This window comes from Lipotes vexillifer, unplaced genomic scaffold (assembly GCF_000442215.2).
Source record: "Lipotes vexillifer unplaced genomic scaffold, Lipotes_vexillifer_v1.1 scaffold1446, whole genome shotgun sequence".
In the NCBI taxonomy this organism is placed as follows: Eukaryota; Metazoa; Chordata; class Mammalia; order Artiodactyla; family Lipotidae; genus Lipotes; species Lipotes vexillifer.
The window spans coordinates 256,783-266,826 of NW_006798799.1; the positions used below are offsets into that span (position 1 = coordinate 256,783).

At 44.6% G+C, this 10,044-nt stretch overlaps 1 protein-coding gene across 2 annotated transcripts in view; it reads right to left on the minus strand.

Annotated features, from left to right (window-relative positions):
* Window positions 1-7,100, minus strand: part of CNR1 (cannabinoid receptor 1) — a 28,011-nt gene extending 20,911 nt beyond the window's left edge. The window contains exon 1 of one of the 2 annotated variants that reach the window (XM_007471113.1): window positions 7,064-7,100. The gene's annotated coding sequence lies outside the window, so the exon portion shown is untranslated. Of the gene's footprint in view, window positions 1-4,380; window positions 4,454-7,063 lie in introns of those variants that run through there. The other variant, XM_007471112.1, reaches the window with a different exon arrangement.
* Between the last annotated feature and the right edge of the window lie 2,944 nt (window positions 7,101-10,044).

The window sequence follows — 10,044 nt, forward strand, 5'->3', positions numbered from 1 at the left end:
GATTTTGAACAGAGTTGAGGAACTAAAAGTATTCAGAAAAAGTTACGTGAAGATAAAGAACTAGGAAATAAGATAGTTGAGCACAGGCTGGACATCCCAGGGTTCACCTTAAAGAACAGTCTGAGAAGTCACATGTGGTTTGGAAGAGCACACAGAGTTAGTTATTTTATAGGCCAGTGGTTCTCAAAGGATGCTCTCCAACCAGAAGCGTCAGCATCACCTGGGAACTTGGGAGAAATGCAGTCTCAGGTTCCACCTCAGACCGACAGAATCAGAAACTCTGCTCCTGGGTGGGGGCACACGTGTGTTTTCACAAGGCCTCCAGGAGATTCTAAGACACTCTAAAATTTTAGAACCATTGTTAAAGATGGAAACCTGTGAAAAAGACTAGATGGGGGAGGAGGATAGGACCAGCCTTTAAGAAGAATTGAGGTGAGATAGGAAGAAAGAATATTCTATGAGGGTAGGTTTTTCGATCATTGAAATGGATGGTGAAGGAAGCCTGTTCATGATAAAGTAGTCTCCCACAGAAGATCTTTAAAACCAAGCTTTTTCTATTCGATTGGAGTAGAACAATGTAGTCTAGCCCGAAAATGAGCGTAAGGAGTGAAGAACCTCTCAAGCATCTTCAGTCTACAATCCAGAGCTTCTCTGCACTTTTTCAGGTAACTTATTTGCTAGATCTTTTGTCCAGCAAAGAAAAGTGGCTTCAAGACATAACATGCACTTACCTAGTAAGCAGACATAAATTAAAAACTGCATACCATTTTCTCTTAATTCTATTTACAAAGTCTATGTAAAGTTTGATAGGACTGCTAACCATGTCTATCAACACCGTTGTGAACGAACCCGTGACTACTGAGCATAAAAGAACAGGAAAAAAGTAAAAGTAAGTAACACTCCAGCTTATTTCCTTTTTAAGCTGGAAATGTTTCTATTTGTTCTTCTTTTGCCAAAACCATAAAATAATGTATCACGGGAGGTGAACCCAGAAGATGACGAACTAAAATGGAAATTTTGCAGTAGGCCCAAGTAATGCAAATCTACTGCAAATTATCTTACAGAGTTACCCTGGTAATTATGCAATTTGCACTGCTTATAGCTGGCAGGGATCTTTCAAAAATACCTACAAGTTATAAATATATGGAAATGTATCCCAGAGCACTTAAATACATGACTCTGGGCAGACTGTTCCCTCTCTAATTATTTCATCAATAAAAATGGATCATAGATTACTCATAATTAGTTTCCTTAGCCGAGGACTAAAATCATTCTAAGCTTTCCCTTTTGAAAAATTTGTATGAACTTAGATCTAATTTCCAAAAGTAGTTGTACATTTTCCAAAGCCAAATTCCCACATAGACAAAGATACAGATTTCTTTGGACAATCTTCTGCTTACTTTAGTTATGAGTTAAGTTGTTTAATTTTTTTCTTTTTCTTTTTTTTTTTCCTTTTTCTCCACATGCATATCGCTTGTTCACCACAACTTGTACAAAAGCTAGAGAAAACATTTACAAATTCTGGTAGCAATGCATTAAAATGAGTTGAAAATATGGTCCATTTAAGAAGTAACACTGGAATAAACCAAAATACACAGATCACAGTGGTATTAAAATAAGCTCTCTTACAAAGAATAAATCAAGTTGATTTATTTTTAAATATAGCTGGGTTAAAAGCAAACAAGAGTGACAAAGGCACACTACCTATGGTATTGGTTCACTTGCTATATTAAAAACATCTTTTTTAGCCACCTGACCAACAGCAATCAATGTTATAAAATTTCCTAGTACAAATGTCCAATGTGAAAGTAGAATTTTTTTTTAACGCCTACTGGAATTTGTCACCAATTTAAATGTAAAACTCCTTTTAACTCAATTTACAGAACTCACACTGACTCCAATTTTCTTCTCTAAATATATGGTCTATGAACGAATAAAGAAATGATAAAGGAAAGAGGGGAACCCTCCCATTTCAACATAAACTTTGAAAAACATTATTTCCTAATAATATTTTATTTTAATTATATTTAAATATACTACTGACATACACAGTTTGTGAAAGCATTTGCCAGTATAGTCAACTCCCACAACAGATTGCCTGGCATGTCTTTGAAAAATGCTTCTGCTTTTCCTTAAAAAGCAATAGCATGGAATTTGCTAGTGGGAATAAAGAAATAGATATCACACTGTCAAATTTTGGAAACTATGCTTCACTTTACCTCCTGAAGTTAAAAAAAAAATTTAATGCTATTCAGAGTTTATAATGGTGGTAAGGAATCATGCCAAAGGTATCAAATTTCTCTGCAACGAATCCAAACTCTAAACAATTAAGAATCCAAATCTGAGTGGAAAAATAAGACATCAGATAATAAAATATCGTACTCCTAGGGAAAAATGATTTGCCATCTGTGTTAGGAGAAAAGGGAACTTAAATCCCTTGCTGCATTCAAAAATGCAAAATTTATTTTAATAAATTTATTCAAAAATACAGACTATAATGCAATAACAGCGCAGGGGGTTGAAAAAAAAAAGAGCTGGCTAAAAAAACGCTGATTCCCATCAGACCAGTCTCAACTGGCATGTTCAATAAGAAAAGAAAAGAAAACAAACAAAGCAAAACTTTTGAAAGCCTTCCTAAAGTGCAGGTGTGAACATTTCTCCAGTTGGGGCTAAAACAGAATTCACGGTACTTTGAAACAACTGCTATGACTCTGCCAGGCCTATTTGCTCAGGTTCGGGGTGTAAACAATTCTTTCCTCAAAAACCCATACGAACACAACTCTGAACCTCAGAATTCCATGCTTGCTAAGTTATGAAATTAACCTGTCCAAATGAAACTTTCAGAGGATATCCCAAAGTCATTCACCAATAATCTATATGGAAAGTACTTCAAATATATGGAAAATAGCCATAAAAACTAGATCAAGAATATATTTGTAATCACAACTGCCCTAGAAAAACTGTTACGATGAAATGTACTTTATTTTCCATAAGGCACCCTGTTCAGTGAAGAAATATGGCCCAGGATTTTCAGTAAATATTTTATGTTGATAACTAGAGGTAATCACAGTGATTACTTTATGTAATGGCTTTGACCTCTGATTACTGATATGTCATAAACCTATCTATTATCCATGCAAGCCTGTTTGAGATAGAAGTTCATCTAACCTCAAACCAAGGGAATCACTGGAAAATGACTAAAACAGCCTTCCCCTTTCCCCCTCACAAATTTCCTATAGTTTTAACTTAGTTGTGATAGCATTATAATGTGTTATATCCAACAAAGATACCTATAGTAACATGCATCTTGTGACACAGTAATAACCTTGTATGTCTTCTCCCAACTTTCTTCCAAAATGAATAACCAGGCAGCAAGATTGGTGAAAACTGTGTCAAACACATCCACCGGTGTTTATGAGAAACCTATCATCGAATGTGGTTCTGCCCATCCTAGCATCTTTGCAAGATTTTTAGAACACAGGACACTGGAACAGATTTCCACTATCTGGAAAATAAGAACAGCCTTGTTTTGATTCAAGCTGGACACTTCCTTTTGCCTTGAGTTTTCCATGTCCTCTGCATAGCTGCCTTGAATCTGGACATTTCCCCAAATTTGTAGTATTTATTTAAAATCTGAATAATATGTTCAAATATATCAAGGCAACATGTCTCCATTTTTATTTCGGTCTTGATATATGTCTTTGAAAAAGTTTCTCCAGACAAATTTATAAAAGTGTATTTATATATCCTGGTCATCTTAAATTATGCAGTATATAACTTGACATTTTGTAAACTCTGGATGACATTATTTCTTTTAGTCCAGAAAATATTTGGGAGAAATCTGAGTTGATCTGTAATATGTTATAAATTTAACCTAATCTAATCTAAGAATATACAGATTGGTGAATTAAATGGTTATCAAAACATTAAACAGCAATTCAGTTACAAAGTGTTGAACCCTCCAGTCCCTCAAAAACAGCATTCATGTGGTTATAATATAAGATTAACATTATCATGAGAACAGGATTAGGAAAGAGCTGGAGATTCAGGGGGGAAAATCGGAAGTTAAAATTTTGCCAACACAAAATACATCCATTGGTTTTGATTTCCTCTTATTCTTTAACTTCTCGACCAACTTTCAGTCAAGAAAAGCAAAATCAGCAGAGCTTTCAGCCCCTCAAGATACAGATATGCAATATATAAACCTGCCCTGGCATAGTTTTTCACAACAATGTCAGGTCCAGGTCATTTCACATGGTCCAGGTCATTTCAGAGTCAGAAGCAGAATTATAAATAATTTAAACCCAAAGGCTGTCTTCACTCTCATTTGTTAGTTCAATTAGAAAATGATGAATACAAAAATAAAAGAGACAGACTTACACTGGTGGAGACAATGGCATCCCTTTAGAATGAAAGAGGAATGAAAGCTCTCATCTGTGTGCTTCATGCAACTGAGCTAACATCATTACCCCAAGAATAACAGTCAGCAAACTAACAGACAGGCTCCATCTTCCTAACCAAATTCAAGACCCTATAACCAAATCTCCTTTTACTCATCATGTGTTGTTAGGTATTTCCAAATTTGATTTATTACTCTTTTTTGGAGCATTCCTGGAGAGCTAATTATGGGAAATAATCCCTCTCCTTATTAGGCCAACTGTTTTCTGGGAAGAAACATTTGGTAAGCCTGGTGAACTATAAACTGCTATTATAAGTTCCATTTCATAACAGTTTCTTCTAATACAGCCGAGAATTCCAATTCTAATTCCACATACTAATATGTAAGACAACCTAGGAGCTTGTCTAAATATCCTGGTGGTTCAGATTAATTCAGTCAAAGCAAAGAAGAATGTCACACGATTGTTTTGAGTGAGTTTTTCAGGCTTTGCCTTAGTAATTAATAAGCTGACACCGCATACTAAATACATATCAACACAATCACTGGGACTGCTTCTTTCTTGAGAAAATAGGTAAACCGATTCAAGGAGTTTTCTTTTGGAAGAGACTGTGATAGGCCACAAATGCAGTGGTTCTTCTGGAGAATTTCATTCCCAGCAGTTTTGTCTTGGTAACATTTAACAATTTCACTATTTTAACATTTTGAAATGCCAAAAAGAACACACTGATCCTGCAGCTAGGCTTATTAGAGAAGAACAATCTCACAAGAGAGACAGAGAGGCATGTGGTCCACTGGGAAAAGGGTAACAGAAAAAGAAAACAGTGGATAACAAACAAAGCCAAGCACTACTCCAACGTGAGATCAGATTTTTCACCAGAACGTGAAACTTCACATGCCAAAGTAAACAATATCACCTAGGGCTTGTTTAAGGGACTAGGTATAACATTCTTTTTATATGCACATGTACTGATGCTATCTATTAAAAGTTGGGGGGGGGTCATGAATATAATTTGCCTTCCTAACAATGAGTATGCAAGCATAGTAATTTTATTTTTGAAAGGTCAAAACTGAGCAGTTGCCCCCTGTGGCATCATGTTACCCCCAGGGAGACTAAGGAACACAATGAGACCTTTCCCCATCAGACACTTGATACCTACCTCAGCCAAGATTGCTCCTTGCCAGGAGTGGGAGACATCTTTGGAACAAAAAGAGTTCGTTTACAGTAAGTTCTCTTGATAACCTAAAAATGGATTTGTTTTTAAAAACCATGTCCAAGCGTCTTGCCCAACTGTGGTATCTGCTATTGTACCTACAGAAACTGCCTGCAGTATGCAACGTTTAAAATTCTGGAGGTGCGTGGATTCTGTTCATGTATGGATAATCAGAAAATAATCTGTCTCACTTAAGAAACTATACGGTGGCCTTTTATTTTGAGAACACCGGCTTTTAACTGAGTTAGAGAGCGGGGGAGGGGCAAGGAGTACCAGGAAAAAAAGGACAGAGAAAAATCAATCAGTATATCTTCTCTTGCAAACTGTCAGTAGGGTGGGATTAGAAAAGCAACACCTTAAATCAGATAAAGTCCTATGGGAACCTTAAAGGTTGGTTGCTCTGAGCTTCTCAATATTCTGCAAAATCGATTGATGGCAGTGGTCACCCACTGACAGAGTTTCCCCAGAGAGATTCCATTTCCCCCATTGTTCAAAAGATACTAACTTGGTCTTAAAAATGAGAAGAAGTTATGGGACCCACTGAGATATATTTCAACACCTTTAAAACCAGCAGATCTGTCCTAATTTCTTATTGGATTAAATGCCCGAGGGTGCTAATACATCAAGAAAGCAACAACAAAGGCAAGAATAGCACACTTATCTGAAGGAAAATAAAAAACATGGGAGACACAATGATTAAAAGGTGACTAATTTTTTTCTCATCTGTTTAATTAAAAACTAAAATCAAAAACATGCATGTTGCTTCTAAACTTTCAAACGACCAAATGACAGTTTCTCACGTCTGTCACAGCAAAACACATTTTCATTCAGGAGGTGATCCGTTTGTGATTGTGAGCCTTGGCAAGAAATGTCTCTTAAAAGCACAACGTCAACTTTCTTCATCTAACAGCTAGTTCTGAATTAAATGGTTCCATCACTTCAAATTGAGATATCAGCTAAATGCTCGTTCATTTTTCCTCAAAGAAGAGTGTTTCCTGTAGCTATATTTGTATATGCAAAAGTTTATTATTTGATATACATTCCTTTATATGACATTTAATATTTGACTTTAGACAGTTTTCAGGTTTGGTGCAGAGATCGATGTATTTCTCCGGGGAGACTTAGTTGATGATATGGCTTAGAAGCATCAAGTACCAACTCAAGCGCCCGTTTCTCAAACATGCACAATTACACATTTTCCACAAACAGACGTCAGTGCATACAGAGAGCCAGGTGCACACACATTCAGTAACTAGTAAATGGTAGAAACCTCCAGAAGTAGCACAGACCACAGTTAACAGGCTGGGGCTCTACGGCTTAGTAAACACCGATGCACAATTCGCTCACACGGAATAAGAACTCCACGAAGGACACTTGGGGACCACACTGGTCAGCACCCGAGGGGGCGGGAGGCGGAAGAAGTATTTACAAACGCAACTCTGCCAGGTCTTACCCTTCGCATCCCCCGGTCCTCGCGGGAGAAGCTCCCTCTGCACCTCTTGCCCAGCGCAGGGCTGCTTCTCTGCTAGAACGAAACGTCCCCGCCCCCCGCCCAGACTCTACGGAGAGCTCTGCCGGGAGCCGAGGCACCCCGCCCGGGCCAGGGGAAGGCACTGGCGCCGCGGGAGCCGAGCAGAGGCGGAGGCGGAAAAGAAGTGGAGCAGGAAGGGGTGGCCGAGGGAGTCGCGAGAGGGAGGCGGCGCCGGCGCGGGGATGCGGGCGAGGCCGGGTGGGGTGGGGTGGAGCGGGGTGTGCCTCCGTCCGTCGGTCAGTAAGTCGGTCGGTCCGCGCAGCCCGCGCGCCGGCGTCCCCTGCCTCGAGCGCCCGCCCGCGACAGAGATCGGGACTGGCGCCCACTCCGTCCGCGAGCCTCACCCCTTCCCGGGGCTCTTCGCTGGTTCCTCCCGCTCGCCCGGCCGGGCCCACCGGTTTCCGCCAGCCCGGGCGCCCGTCGCCTGGTCGGTTCGCGCGGTCCCTGCCTCTCCCTCCGCTCGCGCTCTGTCTCTGGCTCCCTCTCGCTCCGGTCCCATTTATGAAGCGCGGTCCCATCACGTGTTAATGAGCCTTTGTCCTGCCCTGGCAGCAGCGGCGGCACAGACACCGCCGAGGGAACTGTGCGGGGAGGGACGGGCGCGCGGCGCCCGTGGCTCCAAACTTTGCTGGCGCTGGGGATCCGCCGCGGCGCCGGCCCCGGGGCCAGAGGCAACGAGCCTCTCCGGGCCGCGTCACCTACTTCTCTTCCTCCTCCGCCGCCGCCGCCGCGGTCCCCAGGGCCCCCACCGCCATGACCTGGCTCTCCTCCCGGATACCCTCACCCCCTGGCCGAGCCAAGAAGGGGCTCGTGCCTGTGCCGTCCCCGACCTCGGGCCATTAATCACACGCGCCCCGGCACCGCGCAGCGCCAGCACCTTGCGCGGGGGTCACGTCTGGGCCGGCGGGCTGAGCCTGAAGGGAAGGGGGACCTGGGGAGCGGGGGCCGAGGCGGCGGCGCACCGGGCCCGGGGGTGCAGCCTCCAACCCCCGCCCCGCCCCGTTCCAGGCCGTCCCCCGCGGCGGGCGGCCACGAACCGGGCCCGGGGGCAGGCAAAGGCTGGGGACCGCACCGCGCAGCCCCCGAGCCGTTTGCTACCTGGCGGCGGCCACGCGGCCACCTGTCCTCCGCCCTCGGGCACCGCCTGGCTTCGCGCCGGGCGCCGCCACCAGCCCCCGCCGTCCCCGCCCAGCGCGGACCACTAGGGCGCGCTCCACCCGCCCGGCCCCGGCTGCAAACAGTTGGGCTCCGTAGGCGGCTGGCTCTGCGCCTCCCTGCCCGGCGCGCCCCCTCCCCAGCCGCCCGGGGGACCCGCTCCTTGCACCTTCTAGCTGGAGGAGGACGCCCCCCTCCAGGGCCTGGCGGGGGGCGCGCGGAGCTCGGGGGCAGCCGCCTCAGGCGCCTGGGGATCCTCGGTGCGCCCGGCGGCCGCGGCAGGAATTAGGGGACATGCTCGTTAATTGGTTCCACTATCAGCCGCCGTCTGCCTCCTGTGTGCACGGATCAAACCTTAATTGGTCTTTACATTTATCATGGTGAATTGCGAACCTACAAACAAGCCCCAGCCGTGGCTTCAGCAGAAAAGGCGCTCCCCCTCCCCCCGGGGCCCGGGCAGTGTTGCGGTGGCAGCGACCCTGGTTATTTAGACATCTTTATCTCTCTGGCGTTGGGTCGGGGGAGGACTTCATGGTTTCCACCTGATGGATGGAGCCATGTCACTCCTGTCCCAGGAGCCCCGCCGAAAACCCTTGGTTCAGTTCCCAAACTCTCCTCTCTGTGGCCACTTCGGGGTTCATCTTATGACACCCCGCTGGGCATCTGGCAAATTCTGCCCCAGTCTTCATCCCGCACTCGCTCTGGTACCGACCTTCACTCTCCTCTTGCCCGAGCCCAGAGACCAACAGCAATCGTAACATGTCTGGGCCCCATCTTTGGACTACGTGGTGAGAATCCGGAAAAGCCAGCCTCGCGAGGAAGGGAGGAAAATTGGTGCGGAGGAAGCCCAAGGATGGTGAGTCCAGAGTCCTGGAGGAGAGAAGGCTGTTGAGCGCCTTTTGGGAAAATCAGGCCAAATCCTGGAAAGGCACAGAGCGCCAGTGAAGTCTCTGAAGATGCCCCTAGACTGCTTTAGGTTAGAAAAAGTATTTTTCATTTCTTCATCAGAAAAATGACCATTTGCGATAGCGTTCACAGCTGAAATGATCAATTTCTACTAGGCAGGTAGATGGAATAAGTTATAAATAAAGATCTGATGGACCCATCGGTCGATGGAGGTTGGCTAGATGTGGGATTAAACCTGATGCCTCAGGCAGACTCTGCTCCTGCCAGAAGAAGCCATCTTCAACCCACTGGCACTGCGGACACAGCTCCATCTAGAGATGTAAAAGGGGGGTGGGAGGCGCTTCAGCATCTGTTCCTTTTTTTTTTTTCTTTTTAGGGGTCATGGTTGTTAATTTTACCTTCACGTCACACCCTTGGCAGGAGGAAATATTCGCCAAGTTTTGCCCCCCTTGTGACCTTACAGACTCTGATTTCCCAGGTGACCCGGTGACTTGACAAGAAATAACTTCAAAGTCTGCCACTTCCTGGTAGTATAGGTTCAGATGATCACTAGTATTCAAAAGAGAGGATCTAGGCAGATCTTCTTCTGGCTATGATGAGGTCATCTTTCAGGTGACAGGAAAAGCTAGGGAACTGGGCTCCTGGAGTGCTTTTAGGCAACAGGATTTCACATGCGTGCTGCCGTCTTTCCCTGTAGCCTGACAATCTATGCTCTTGGGGTGGCCGAGGTTTTTAGCATCCCTCGGATACACAACACTGACACATCCTGGGGGTGCCCCTTATAGGGCATTCTCCCGCTTACCATTCTACTCCTTGGTGCTGAACATCAAAAATCTAAGGGT